Here is a 15,849-nt window from a genome sequence, read left to right on the forward strand (position 1 = left end):
CGGCGTTGGAACCAAGAGACGTTATGGAAGAAGAAAAGAAGAGACTGGGCATGCGTGCAGTGAGGAAGAATGAGTTCTCTATCAAAGTTGCAATTCGGAGAATTATCAAAGTACAGAAGAAGAGGTTGAACTGGTAAATATTAAACCAGTCAGTCAAAATATAAAAGTTAAAGTACAAACTAAAGGGAAATATACTAATGAAGATATAATGGAAGTACTTTTAGTGAAAGGTCAGAATACAAACAAGAAATTGGATCATAGTTTAAAAGTAGCGACCAGGCTAGAAACAAATTGGAATTTTAAATGAAAGAGTAATGGAAGTGGAAGAAAAAAATGGATGAAACTATGGAAAGGGTGGTTAAAGTGGAAAAAGAATTAAACGAATGGCCTTCAGAAAAAGCAAAAATATTGGAAAAGATGGATTCTTTAGAAAATTTTACTTGAAGTAATAATGTTAAAATGGTGGGAGTCAGAGAGGAAGAGGAAGGGGAAAATCCCATCCGCTTCTTTCAAGAATGGTCACCAAATGTCCTGGGAGTACAAAATGTCGGGGCCAAGATAGACATTGAGAAAGTACATAGATCTCCTTATCCATGTTCAACAATGGATCCAAAACCACGCTCTATTTTAATTAGATGTATGAAATTTAATAATTGTGGAAAAATATTAAAAGCTGCAACAAAAAGAAAAGTTTAAGGAGAAGAAAAACCACTGGAAGTTGAAGGTGAAAAAATATTTTTTTATCCTGATATAAATGCTGCGCTAATATTGCGTAGAAAGGGAATTGAATCCACTGAAGAGAACCCTTTGGTAAAAAGGTTACAAATTTGTGCTGGGTCAACCAGCCAATTAGAAAGTCATGATGCCAAATGGACAAAATAAGTTTTTTACTGATATTAAAATAGCAAAGAATTTTGTGAACAAATTGCCAACTTTGAAACAAATTGAAAGAAAATGAGAGAAATTCTTTAAACCTGAATTATGATACTATTTCTTCCTGTGTATTTGTTTAATATTAATCCTCCAGAATCCTTGCACACGTGTTTGTTAGTGGGTTTTCCCACTGCCCATGAACTCGAGGGAGGGGGAGGGGTGTAATTCTGCATTTACACGAAAGAGAGGGTTTCTCATTTTTTTTCTTACTTTCTATTTTTTTCTTGAGACCTCTTTTTGGGAAGTGTTTTTAATATGTTCAAGAGAAGAGAAAATGGTCTCTGAAAGGAATGTGGCGGGGGGATTGGAGGAAAGGTGGGGGGGGAAATATAACAATAATCATAAGGGTTTTTTGTGTTTTTCATGAAAACTAAAGATTTCAAGTATTGTTACAAATTTTGTGTTACTTTTCTATATTTTTTGAAATTCACACTGATAATAGTTTAGATCTGGTTAAAAAAAAATCACTTCGTTTTGATACTTGTCCTAAGATTTTTTTCTGTTCTTAACAATAATATATTTTTCTGTGGTGTTGTTAGTAGTGAGCCCTATTTTTGAGAGAAGGGAAATAGATTGAATTTAGAGAATATATTGAATGTAAAAAGAATCTTAAGAGAAAAGCTAAAAGGTATGAGGTGGCTTTAGTAAACAGGGTGAAAATAAATCCAAAGGGTTTCTATGAATATGTGAATAGCAAAAGGAGAGTGAGGGATAAAATTGGTCCCTTAGAGAATCAGAATCAGAGTGGACAACTATGTGTGGAGCCAAATGAGATGGTTGAGATCTTGAATGTTCTTTTCTTCAGTATTCACAAAGGAGAAGGATATTGAAATGTGCGGGGTAAAGGAAGTAAAGAGGGTAATTGTGGAAACTATAGTGATTAAGAAAGAAGTAGTACTGGAGCTTTTGAAGTATATTAAGGTGGATAAGTCTCCAGGTCCCAACGGGATTTTCCCTGGACCTTGAGAGAAGTTAGTGAGGAAATAGCAGCGGCTCTGACAGTGATTCTTCATGAAATGGGTATAGTGCCAGAGGATTGGCACATTGCTTATGTGGTTCCTTTGTTTAAAAAGGGTTTGAGGAGCAAGACTATCAATTATTGGTCTGTAAGTTTGACGCCTGTGCTAGGTAAGTTAATGGAAAGCATTCCTAGAGATAGTATCTGGAGAGACATGGATTTGTTCGTGTAAGGCCATGTTTGATAAATCTTGTTGAATTTTTTGAAGAGGTGACTAGGAATGTTGATGAGGGTAGAGCAGTGGATGTTGTCAATGTGGACTTAAGTAAGGCCTTCGATAAGGTTCCACATGGAAGGTTTGTTAGGAAGGATCGGTCGATAGGTATTAATTTTGAGATAGTCAAATCGATTCAACAGTGGCTGGAAGGGATATGTGGTGTGCCTCAGGGATCTGTTTTGGCTCCATTGCTGTTTGTCATTTATTTTAATGATCTGGATGATGGTGTGGTAAATTGGATTAATGAATATGCAGATGATAATGATATAGGTGGAATTGCAGGTCATGTAGTAAATGGGAGGGCATTGAGGAAGGTAGTGGAGCAGAAAGATTTAGGAATAACAGTGCATCGTTCCCTGAAGATTGAATCTCATGTAGATAGGGTGGTGAAGAAGGCTTTTGGTATGCTGGTCTTTATCAATCAATGTATAGAATACAGGAGTTGGGAGGTGATACTGAGACTGTACAAGACATTAGTGAGGTCAAATTTGGAATTCTGTGTGCAGTTCTGGTCACCAAATTATAGGAAGGATATCAACAAGGTCGAGAGAGTGCAGAGAAGATTTACTAAAATATTAACTGGTTTTCAGAATCCAGATTACAAAGAAGGATTGAGCAGATAAGGTCTTAATTCCTTGGAGCGTAGAAGGTTGAGAGGGGATTTGGTAGAGATATTCAAGATTATGAGGGGGATAGATAGAGTTGATGTGGATAGGTCATTAAGGGACAAAACTTTAGAAATATTCTGAGGGGGAACTTCTTCACTTAGAGAGTGGTGGCTGTATGGAATTAGATTCTGGGAGAAGTAGTGGCAGCAGGGACTATTTTGTAACTTAAGGAAAAATTGGATAGGAGGGGAATGGAGGGTTATGGGCAAGGTGCAGTAGGTGGGGCTAGAGGAGAGTACTTGGTTCGGAGCGGACTAGAAGAGCCGAGATGACCTGTTTCCGTGATGTAATTGTTAAATGACTTTTGCAAGGAGTGAGCACTGGTTTTAAAGTCAATGTGTAATATGGTTTATATGATGATATTGTTCAATGAATCTTGAATATAGACAAGTATGATTTGAAATTTATGATTTATTTGATGATATTGTACAATGAATTTTGAATATGGGTGAATGTATGACTTAAAAACTTCAAAATAAAATTTACAAAAAAGACCTGTTTTGATTTGTTGCCTCAGTAACCACAAGACTCCAGTCGCTCCTGGTGTTTGAGTGAGTGATGTTTAAATATTCCACACTCTACAAACCCTTATGTGTGAACTCGTTGGTGTCTCACCAGACTGTTCAATTGGGCGAACTGCTTCCCACACTTGTTGCAGGTGAACGGCCTCTCCCCGGAGTGGACCATCTGGTGGGTCAGCAGGTGGAAGGACCGGGCAAACCCCTTCCCACACTAGTTGCAGGTGAACAGCCTCTCCCTGAAGTGGACCCTATGGTGGCTCAGCAGGTTGTAGGACCGGGCAAACCCCTTTCCGTATTTGGCCCATCAAACTTTCCCTGCCATTCCATCATAGCTGATTTACTATCCCTTTCAACCCCATTCTCCTGCCTTCTCACCCTAACCCTTGATTCCCCCTTCCTACTACCAACATAAATATCCCCAATGAATTGGCATCCACAGTCGGTTACAGCAACGAATTCTACAAATTCACCACTGTCTGCATAAAAAAATTCCTCCTCTCTGTTCCAAAGGGATTTTTTTTATTCTGAGGCTGTGCCCTCTGGTCACAGACCCCCCCCCCCTCCCCACCAGAGGAAACATTCTCTCCATATCCATGAAATCCAGGCCTTTCCATGGGTTTCAATGCCCATTCATCTAATCCCTAGAGCCTTTGAATTCTCCTTATGTGAAAATTCATCACTCCAGGGTTCCTCCTTGTAAATCTCCTCTGGGCTCCTCTCCAACACCATAACACCCTTCCTCTGATATCAGGCTTAAAGCAGTACTCTCACCAATGCTTCAGAAAGCCTCATTACATCCCTTCTTTAGGCAGACAGCATGGTAGCAGGCCCTTTCAGCCCACAAGTCTGTGCCACCCAATTAACCTGCAACCTTCAGTACATTTCAAACAATAGAAGGAAACTGGAAACCACGGGGAAAACCCAAGCAAGCACAGGAGGAACATGGAAAATCCTTGGAGACAGCGCAGGATTTAAACATCATTCCCAATCGCTAGCCCTTGTAACAGCGTTGTACCACTACACTAACTGTGCCACCAAAATATTCCATATATTATATCAAATATTAGGGTGGCATTATATTCTATTGAGAGATATTATTTATTCCCTCTCAAAATAAATGCTGGCATTCCACTTGCCTTAATTGGAGGAAGAAGCTGATTGGAATGAGAGGTCAGGTGACCTGAGGAGCAGCAGCAGTTAGAATTTAAAAAGGGGAGAGGCAGCAGCAAGAAGCTGATTGGAGAAAGAAGCTGAGTATCCCTATAAAAGTGAGGCACTGTGTAGTGGAGCAGTCATCGTGGGAGTGGACTGAGTCAGAGTGGTAAAGCTTTGGCTCAACAGGTTTCAGCGAGAACAGGTGAGAGGCAAGGGATAGTAGGAGTTGAAGTAAGAAAGTGCCATCCTATTCAAGGAATAAAGAGTATTCAGCAGGTCGGCACAGGCCAGGGCAGGGCAGGATTTCCATATCATATATTTTGTTCCTTGTCATATCAGAGCAAATGGCATCCCAGGCAGGGGAATGCTCCTTTTGGAGAATGTGGGGTGTAAGGGAAGCCAGTAGATTCCCTGACGACATAATCTGTGAGAAGGGCATCCAGCTGCAGATCCAAAGAGCCGAGTTAAGGGACTAGAACTGGAGTTGGACAAACTCCGGATCATTTGGGAGGCTGAGGGAGAGATAGACACGAGTTACAGGGTCAGTATTACACCAAGGAGGCAGGAAGAGGGTAAATGGATGACAGTCAGAAGAGGGAAAGGGAACAGGCAGGCAGGGCAGGGCATCCCTGTGGCTGTTCACCTCAATAACAAATATACCAGTTTGAATACTGTTGGGGAAAATACCAGGGACAAACCATGGCAATCTGGTCTCTGGTACAGAGTCTGGCCCTGTGGCTAACAAGGGAAGGGAGGAGAAAAGATGAGCTGTGTGATAGGGGATTCCATAGTTAGGGGGAGAGATAAAAGGTTCTGTGGAAGAGATAGAATATCCAGGATGGTAAGTTGTCTTCCTGGTGTCAATGTCTGAGATATTTCAGATCAAGTTCACGGCATTCTCAGGAGGGTGGGTGAAATGCCAGAAATTGTGGTCCACATAGGGACCAATGACGTAGGTGGGAAGGGCGAAGGGGTCCTGTGAGGAGAGTTCAGGAAGTTAGGTGCAAGGTTGAAGGACAGCATCTCCAGGGTACTGATCTCATGCCATGTGCTAGTAAGGTAAGAAATAGGATAATGCAGCTTAACACATAGCCAAGCCATGTTGCAGGAGGGAGGGCATCAGGTTTCTGGATCATTGGTCTCTCTTCCAGGAAAGGCAGGACCCGTTCCGACAGGACGGTTTGCATCTGAAGTGCAAGGGAACTAATATCTTTGTGGGAAGGCTTGCTAGTGCTCCTTGGTGGGTTTAATTTAGATTTACAGCAAGATGGAATCAAGAATGCCAAAGCAGAAGGAAGAATGGAGATGGGATATTCTCCCAGAACCTTTTTCAACAGCAATAATTACTGTGATCCCTAAAAAATACAGGGATCCATTAAAACTATAATTTTATAGACCGATATCATTATTGAACATGGACTATAAGAATTGCCAAAGCCTTGGCAATTAGACTGGCAAAGATTTTGTCAAATTTAGCAAATAAGGATCAAACAAGCTCTGTGTATTTAAAAAAAAAATGACAGTCTGCGGACAATGTAAGTAGACTGTTTAGTATAATACATCTGGCTCAATCAAGAGGTAATCCAAGTGTGGCTGTGGCCTTGGATGGAGAAAAAGCTTTTAATAGATTGGAATGGGATTTCTTGTTTAAAGTGGTGGAAAGATTTGGATTAGGACACAATTTTAAAAATTGTATTAAGGATGTATATTAAGGGCCCAAAGTAAAAGTTGTGACTAATGGGCAGATCTCTCCCACATTCCTGTCAACTAGATCTAGTAGACAGGGTTGATCAGCTCTTTTCATTTTGGCTATTGAAGCATTGGCAGAAGCTATTCACTGTGATCCAGACATTAAAGGTTTCAGGGTAAACCAGGATGAATACAAAATTAATTTTTTTTGCAGACAATGTACTGATATATTTGACAGAACCAGCAAGATCATTGGAAAAACTGCACTCAACATTGGAAGATTATGGGAAGGTATTGTTACGGGTTATATTAGTATGGTTATGGATAAATATGTCTTTAAAAGAGATAGATTGTTGGGATTTAGTGTAGGTTACTTCACAAACAAGTAACACTTCACAAAAGACATCTTATTTAAAATGCAAGAGTTTTGTTGAAGTGAGACATTGAGGCTCTGAGTAACTTTGCAGAGACAATGGAATTGCTGTGGCAAGGACTTCAAAATGAAGTGTAAATGGAACAGAATGTTAAGATCTTTCAAAGATTGGATTTAGAGCCCTGTTATAAGTCATTTGGTTATTACAAGCAGAGAGAAAAAAAAACAGGATTCTTCTCAGAGAGAGCGCGCGCGAGAGAGATAGAGAGAGAGATAAAAAGAGAGAAGTCAGTTCTGCAGTAGCATATGATACTGCAGCATGGCAAGCTGATAGGCTTGTTGAAAAAAAACATTTGAAGATGGGTTGTGAATTCTGAGTTCAGCCTGTTCAAAACCCTTGTAGTCCTTACAAGGGTTGGCTCGAGTGTTTCTCCTGAAATAAGGGAAACAAGAGGACCTGGAAGAAGAGGTTATCATTTGGAAAACCCATGATGGGGAAAGTTTCTTCGGCAAGACACTGAGGTTTGTGTGTGTGATCAACAAGCAAAATATTTATCTCTCTGAAACCAACAAGATCCTTCCTGAGCAGTAACCATTTAACTTTAAACACCAGAGCCTGCTGAAGATTCATAAATGTTAAATACTTTGCACACTGATACCGGTGAACTTGGAGATGTGAAGAGTGAATGATTGGACTGTGAAACAGATAAATTTCCTGAATGTATACACGTTACATATACATGTGCTTAGAATTAGAAGAGGGTGAAGTTAAGTTAATAGTATCAAGTTAAAGTTTTATCCTGTTTTTATGTTTAAAGAAAATTAAAAATGACTTTTTTTTAAGTAACCATTGTCTTGGTGAATTTCCATTGCTGCTGGGTTTTTGGAGTCCTCTAGATTGTAACAGTATCAGAATACAAGATAAATTGGGTCAAGAGTGAAATAATGCTACTTATGGGAGGGGATTACTGCTAGTATCAAAGAAATAGTCAATTTAAATGGCGGCTCAATGGACTAAAATATTTAGGGATTAAAATAAAAAACAATTTTCAAAATATATATATAAATTAAATTATGTCTCCTTGTTGAGGAAAATCAAAGCAGATTTAACCAGTCAGATGGCTCAGCTGATTATGTTAGTTGGTAGAGTTGGTTGTATTAAAATGAATATGTAGCTGAGATTCCAGTACCAAACACTGCCCATATCATTGTCCCAGAGATTTCTTTTGAGGATCTAAATAAACATGTTAGAAAGTTCCTCTGGAACAGTAAGGAGGCAAGAGACTTCATCGAGAAATTAAATGGTATGCCCTGGGAGGGCATGATTCCTACAGCTCCCAGATTTTAAATAATATTATTGGGCAACCCAGTCAAAGTGTATTGATTGGACTGTGAAACAGTAACTTTCCTGAATATATACACATTACATTTACATACGCTTAGAATTAGAAGAGGGTGAAGTTAAGTTAATAGTAATAAGTTAGTTTTATAAGTTTTAAGATAGACCACCCTGGGCACAAATTGAGCTGCACAAGGTGGGCGAGAGGATAGCAGAATTTATTTATGAATGTTTGCTAAATTGGTTTCAGGAATAAGAGAAGCCCCATTATTAAAACTTGTGATTAATGTTTAGTGTAAAATTAAGCAGAAGATTGAAATTAAGATGGGGTTATCAGCAAAAACACCCCTGACCCAAAATAGATTAATACCATCAATATTGGATAACAAGATCCTGGATATCTGGTTTTAGAAAGGGATCAGGTGTATCAAGGACTGTTATGAGCAGGGACATCAAATGTCATTCAATCAGTTAAAAAAATACACATGTTTTGTTAAATAATTCTTTTCACCGCTATCTTCAACTGAGATCTTATTTACGGGACAAATTAGGTCCATCATTGACTTTACCAAAGTGCCACAATTTGGAAACTGATTCGAAAGGGGATCGTAAAGAAATTTATTTCAGCAGTATATTTCTTATTTCAAGCAAAAACTCCTAAAAGGGGGTTACTCAAGACAAGACAGAGATGGGAATCAGACTTGGGCATAATAATTGGAGAACAGTGCTGGTCCAATCTATGTCAAGACAGTATGACAAAGACAGTTAACATTAAATATAGACTGGTACAGTATAATTTCTTGCATCAATTATAACTCATACCATAAAAATTAAATACACTTAAATTGGAAATTTCAGATCAATGTTTTAGATGGCACACAAAGGTAGAAACCTTTCTAGATTCAACCAGGTCATGTTCCAAGGTAGATCTAGGGAATTTCCTCGAATAAATATACGAAAACCTTTTCCACAAATCCCAGCATTGTTTTTACTGGCATGAGGTTGTCCAAATTTGAAACGCAATTTGTGAAGATCGCATTAGTGGTGCCCAGGAAATGTACAGTAGTTACCTCAAAGTCAGATTCCTGTCTGGGAACTGCACGATGGAATCCAAAAATGCAAAGTAGTGTCTCCTTAAGAAAATCACTTGCACTTTGAGGAACAAATATGATGTTTTCATCAACATTTGGCAATCGTATGTACAAAAAATAGCTGTAAATCTTTAGTTTCTCCCCGCTTGCTTCAGATCACCCGGTCTGTACCCCTCCCCTGGATTAGAAAAGCCCAGGTGCACAGAGCATAGCTGACAACCTCTCATTTCTCTCTTTTTAGTTTAGTCTTGAACTATCTTGTTTTCTTCCTCTCTATTCTTTTTCTATTTTTCTTACCTCTTCTCAGGGGGAGGGGAGGAGGGGAGGAGGGGGGAAGGGAGGTCCAGTTAGTTATAGTTAGACTCGCAATAGCTATTAATGGATGTTCAGTACAACTCCAATTGTCCAAAATGGTTCGGACATGTTGGATTAATGTTTTTTTTTGAGAACTGGTCAATTATAAAAACAGTCCAGTAGCAAGAGCAAATCACTTGTAACAGTGTTTAAAAGAACAACAAAGGAAGACTTTTTAAGTGTTAAAATAATGTTTAATTCTCACCAAAAAATGCTGGCCACTGCCGATCACCAAAACGAATTCACTGTGGCCTGCTGCCACAGGGAGCCCAAGGTTCCCAGTCAGTTCAGCTCTGAAAAAATTTCGGATAAATGAGAATTTCTGACTTGCTTCGGATAAATTAGGATTTCAGAGAATCTGATTTCAGAAAATCGAAGTTGTTCTGTATGTTATTATTTTTTCAGAAACTTATTTTGCCCTTTGCTCTGTTTGGCTTGAAGATTTGTAAATAAATCTTTTAAAAAATGGAGATGCGAAAAGATGATATGAAAAATTGCATGCACCGTTGGAAGTCAACAGATTGAACATGGTGGAAATGTTCTCAGGTCCATCTATTTCAATACAGAGTATTGTAGGAAAGGCAAACGAGCTTAGAGCGTGGATTGGCATGTGGAATTATGACATTGTGGCCATTAGTGGAACTTGGTTCCAGGACGGGCAGGACTGCCAGCTCAATCTTCCAGGCTTCCATTGATTTAGATGCAATAGAAGGTTGGAGGGTGGGGAGGGTGGAATAAAAGGGGCAAGGAGTGGCATTGCACATCTGGGAAAATATCACAGTTGTGCTCATGCAGGGCAGAGGAGAAGGCTTGTCTACTGAAGCTATATGGGTGGAGCTGAGGAACAGGAAAGCTATGTCCACACTCATGGTCATAGTCAAAAAGAATTGGAGGAGCAAATCTGTAGAAAAATATCAGACAGCTGCAGGAAACACAAGGTTTTAAACTTTCCACCAATTGACTGGGACTCCCATACTGTAAAAGGGCCAGATGGCTTGGAGTTTGATAAATGTGTTTTATAAAGTTTTCTAAATCAATAAATAGACGTATCACTGAGAGAGTGCAATACTGGATCTCCTATTAGGGAATGAGACAGGACAAATGACAGAAGTGTGCAGGGGAACATTTTGGAATCAGTGATCATATTGTCATTAGATTCAAGTTAATTATGAAGATGGATAAATCTGGGCATCGTGTTGAGATTCCAAACTGGAGAAAGGCCAATTTTGAGGAAATGAGGCAGTGATGTACAAGGTGGTGGAGGGCTTTCAAAGGTGAAATTTTAAGATTACAAAGTTTGTATATTCCTGTCAGGATCAAAGGCAAGGTTAGAAGGCATAGAAATCATGGTTTTTGAGGGATATTGGGGATCTGCTTCAGAAGAGGTGTAGACAACATGGAGCAAATGAGGTACACGAGGAGTATAAAAAATGCAAGAGAAGCCACAAGAAAGAAATTAGGAATGCAAGAAGATAACATGAGGTTGCTTTGGCAGCAATGTGAAGACAAGTTCTGAGGGTTTCTACAGGTATATTAAGAGGATAGCAAAGAACAAAATTGGTCCCGTTGAATAACAAAGTGGTCACCTTTGTATGGAGCCAAAAAAGATGGGGGTGATCTTAATTTATTTTTCTTCAATATTCACCCAGTAAACAGGCATAGAGTCGTGGGAAGTAAGGAAAACAAGCAGAGAGGTCATGCAACCTATACAGATTAAAGAGGAGAAAGTTCTTGCTGTCTTAAAGCAAATAAGGGTGGATAAATGCCCAGGGCCTGACAAGATATTGTATTGGACCTTGAGGAAGGCGAGAGTAGAACTTGCAGGGGTTCTGGCAAAAATATTTAAAATGTCTTTAGTAACCCTGGAGATTATAGACTGGTGAGCCCGATTTCAGTAGAAGGTAAATTACTGGAAGGTGTTCCAAGAGGCCAGGTTTACAATTATTTGGATAGCTATGGACTGCTTAGGGATAATCAATATGGCTGTGCATGGTAGGTCGTGTTTAACCAATCTAATAGAGTTTTGTGAGGAGATTAGCAGGAAAGTAGATGAAGGAAAGGCTGAGGATATGTCCACATGTACTTCTGTAAGGCCTTTGACAAGGACTGACATGGGAGATTAGTCAGGAAGGTTCAGAACCTGTTTTCATGCTGAAGTAGTGAACTGAATTTGCCACTGGCTGGACAGGAGAAGCCATAGAGTAATGGTGGATGGTTGTTTCTCAGACTGGAGGTCTGTGACTAGTGAGGATCCTCAGGATCTGTGCTGGGTCCATTGTTGTTTGTCATCTATATCAATGATCTGGATGATAATGTGGTAAATTGGATCAGCAAGTTTGCATTTGACAATAAGATTGTAGGGGTTGTGGACAGCGAGGAAGTTTTTCAAAGATTACAGAGGGGTCTGGACTGGCTGAAAAATGGCAGATGGTATTTAATGTAGACGAGTGTGAGGTTTTGCTTTTTGGAAGGACAAACCAAGAAAGGGCAAACATGATAAATGGTTGGGCACTGCAGAGTGTGGTAGAACAGAGGTGGATAGAGGTTTAAAGAGAGATTTTGGCATATTGGCCTTCATAAATCAAAGTATTCAGTACTGGAGTTGGGATATTATGGTAAAGTTGTACAAGACATTGGTGTGGCCAAATTTGGAGTATTGTGTGCAATTTTGGTCACTCAACTACAGGAAATGCAGAGAGAGTGCAGAAAAGATTTATTAGGATGTTGCTTTGATTTCAGAAATTGAGTTACAGAGAAAGGTTAAACAGATTAGGGCTTTATTCCCTGGAGCGTGGAAGAAGGAGGGGAGATTTGATCAAGGTATTTAAAATGAGGGGGATAGACAGAATAAATGTAGATAGACTTTTTTTATTGAGGTACAAACCAGAGGTCATGGTAAAGAGTGAAAGGGGAAAAGTTGAGGGGAACATAAGGGGGAAACTTCTTCACACACAGTGGTGGGGGCATGGAACAAGATTCCAGCTGAAGTGATGAATGTGGGCTCAATTTTAACATTTGAGAGGAATTTGGACAGGTACATGATGGGAGAGGGAGGAGGGCTGAAGAGGCCTGATCTGGGCTGCAATAATCAATGGTTCCTTCCCACTGTCACGACGTGCAAGTTCACCTTTACGAAAACCTGCACTCCCCATCCCTCCCCTCACCCCCCCAGTCCCCGCCCCTCCCCTCACCCCCCCAGTCCCCGCCCCTCCCCTCACCCCCCCAGTCCCCGCCCCTCCCCTCACCCCCCCAGTCCCCGCCCCTCCCCTCACCCCCCCAGTCCCCGCCCCTCCCCTCACCCCCCCAGTCCCCGCCCCTCCCCTCACCCCCCCAGTCCCCGCCCCTCCCCTCACCCCCCCAGTCCCCGCCCCTCCCCTCACCCCCCCAGTCCCCGCCCCTCCCCTCACCCCCCCAGTCCCCGCCCCTCCCCTCACCCCCCCAGTCCCCGCCCCTCCCCTCACCCCCCCAGTCCCCGCCCCTCCCCTCACCCCCCCAGTCCCCGCCCCTCCCCTCACCCCCCCAGTCCCCGCCCCTCCCCTCACCCCCCCAGTCCCCGCCCCTCCCCTCACCCCCCCAGTCCCCGCCCCTCCCCTCACCCCCCCGTCCCCGCCCCTCCCCTTCCCCACCGGCCCGACTGTGTGGGGACGAGGGCGCGTCGGGACCTTAGTGCTGCTCGCCCTCCTCTCCAAGGTCGCCCTTACCCCCCCCACCCCCCGGCAGCACCGGCTGCAACAAGGGTCGGGCCCCAACCACTCGGTGCCACTCCGCCCGGGATAGGTCTCACCTCCAGACCGCGGCCTCCTCCGTAGACCAGCCCGTTGCTGAGGGAACGACGCTGGCCGGTTCTGTGACGTCAGCGCAAACTAATCCTCACTCATTCCTTGTGATGAGGCAGATGTCGGAGCTCTGCACCTTTAAGGGACGCGGGAAAGAGACGTTACACGGACGACGTCATCACGTTGCCCAGCCCACAGACGTGTCGCTGCAGTGCAGGAAGTCGTTCATAGTCATGCGCAGTGTGCATCTTCCCGGGTCAGCCGCTCGTTGGGGACCGAAGGCGATTTAGCACCAGGTGCCAAGATTCCGGCACCAGAGCGCAGAACCGGGTCCCAGGACGGAGGGCACCCACGGTTCCTGTATCTCCAACGCCCGGCTAATGGTCTCAACCTCGGTGTTGATTTAACCAGCGGCCTAGCTCTCCAGGACCCTCCATCGGGCTGAGCCCGCATTGTGAATCCCCTGGCAGGACTACATTGACTTATCCCCTGGTCACACCCTCTCGTCCAAACAGCGATGAACCCTTTTCAGTGCTTCGACTGCGGGAAGAACTTTAAACGTCTGGGTGATTTAAAGAGACATCAGCGGGCCCATACCGGCGAGAGACCCTTCACCTGCCCTGATTGCGGGAAGGGGTTTGGCCAGAGCACCGACCTGCGGACCCACCAGCGGGTCCACACCGGGGAAAAGCCGTTCGCCTGCCCCGAGTGCAAGAAGACCTTTACCCAGAGATCCCACCTTGAGGTACACCAGCGGGCCCACACCGGGGAGAAGCCATTCGCCTGCCCTGAGTGTGAGAAAGCCTTCACCAACAGTTCCAATCTTGAGGTACACCAGCGGGTCCACACCGGGGAGAAGCCATTCACCTGCCCTGAGTGCAAGAAGGCCTATGCCAGTTTGTCCAACCTCGAGAGACACCTGCGGGTCCACACTGGGGAGAGGCCCTTCACCTGCCCCGAGTGTGGCAAGGGGTTTGCTCAGATCACCAATATGCGGACCCACCAGCGGGTCCACACTGGGAGAAAAGCCATTTGCCTTCCCCACGTACGAGAAGGGCTACATCAATAGATGCAACCTTGAGGTACACCAGTGGATCCACACTAGCGAGAAGCCCTTGACCTGCCCCGAGTGCAACAAAGGCTTCACTAAAACCTCAAGCCTGAAGAGCCACCAGCAGCTCCACATCAGGGAAAAGTCGTTCACCTGCCCCATGTGTGACAAGGTGTTTGCCTGGTCCAGCAACCTTCGTTCGCACCAGCGAATCCACATTGGGGAAAAGCCACTCTTCTGCCCTGAGTGGGGAAAGAGCTTCATCCAAATCTCCAGCCTGTGGACCAACCAGAACATTCACAGCAGCGACAGGCCGTTTATCTGCCCCAAGTGTGCCAAGGGCTTCAATCAAATCTTCCACCTGCGGAACACCAGAAGATTCACAGCTGTGACAAGCCAAGTGTGGGCAAGGCCTTCATCACCTCCTCCCATTTGCTGACCTACAAGCATGTCCATACCAGGGAGAGGCTGTTCTTCTCCCAGGGCAGAAGGGTTTGCACGGTCCTCCCACCTGCTGGACCATCAGCAGGTCCACTCTGGGGAGAAGTCATTCATCTGCCTTGAGTGCAGAAAAGAATTTGCCCAGTCCTCTAATTTGCTGATCCACTAGCTGCTCCACACTGAGGAGATGCCATTTGTCTGCCCTGAGCATGGGAAGGGCTTCACCCAGATCACCAACCTGCTGCATTGGGAAGGGTTGTGGCTGTCATGTGATAGCACTACTCTCGCACCCCCGCCAATTTGGAGGACACACCACTGCAAATCAAGGTTTGGTTCTGCCCCACCCATTAGTACACACCTTGTAAATTGAGCAGCTGCAATCTCCAGCACTATAAAGGTGCCATGTACTCTTTGTTCTCTCTTTTGCCAGCTTGGGACATTCCTGCTTTACTCCACGTCAAGAAATGTGGAAGGGTGCTGAAGAAACTGTTGGTAGGATGTGCACTGTTAAAAGGGTTGGGAGTGTTTAATTAGTGTCCCTTGTAGTATAGAGCCATGTCTGCACTGAGCCAAGGGGTGGTGGGGCATCGTAGTGATTTCCCTTGATCATTGTATGTACCAGTTCATACTGTGTGAGTGTGTGTGTGTGTGTATTTGTTCCCATGCTACTTTCCCCATGTTCAATATTAATTGCCTGCTATTACTTTTCCACAGCTGCTGTAAAGTGTGTGTGTGTTCTGCACCAGTTACCATTTCCCACACCTGTCTTCTGTGAATAAAATCCTTCCCCAATCAAACTGTGTCCAGATTACTTGCCTTTGAGACCGACCAAACCTGTTTCCTCACTCACAAAAATTGGTGCTGCAAGCAGGGTCTCAGGGATTTTGGCTGGACACAGGCATGGGGAAATGTTCTGGAAATGGGGAAAAAAAGCCAGTGCAGGCACCGAGGATAGGATTCCCAGGAGGATGGACAAGAGGGAGGGATCTGAGCGCTTGGCCAGCATGGTGAGAAACTGGGGCACCATGTGGTCTCCCTCCTTAAGAAGACAGGGTTTCCCAAAGCCAAAGCAGTCAAAAGGGTGCCTCATGGTTGTTTGTGTCCCTCCTGAGATGCCAGGTCGGGATTACTAACCAAACCAAGCAGAAGGACAGAGAGTTAGAAGAACTCTGTCAGGGCTGCTGCTCACTGCAGGAGCGAGCCCAGGCTACCCAAACTCGAGC

At 43.6% G+C, this 15,849-nt stretch overlaps 1 pseudogene; it reads left to right on the forward strand.

Moving 5' to 3' along the window:
• Window positions 1-12,970: 12,970 nt before the first annotated feature.
• On the forward strand, window positions 12,971-15,423 carry LOC138755952 (zinc finger protein 774-like; annotated as a pseudogene).
• Window positions 15,424-15,849: the final 426 nt, after the last annotated feature.

Source organism: Narcine bancroftii, chromosome 1, assembly GCF_036971445.1.
Source record: "Narcine bancroftii isolate sNarBan1 chromosome 1, sNarBan1.hap1, whole genome shotgun sequence".
NCBI lineage: Eukaryota > Metazoa > Chordata > Chondrichthyes > Torpediniformes > Narcinidae > Narcine > Narcine bancroftii.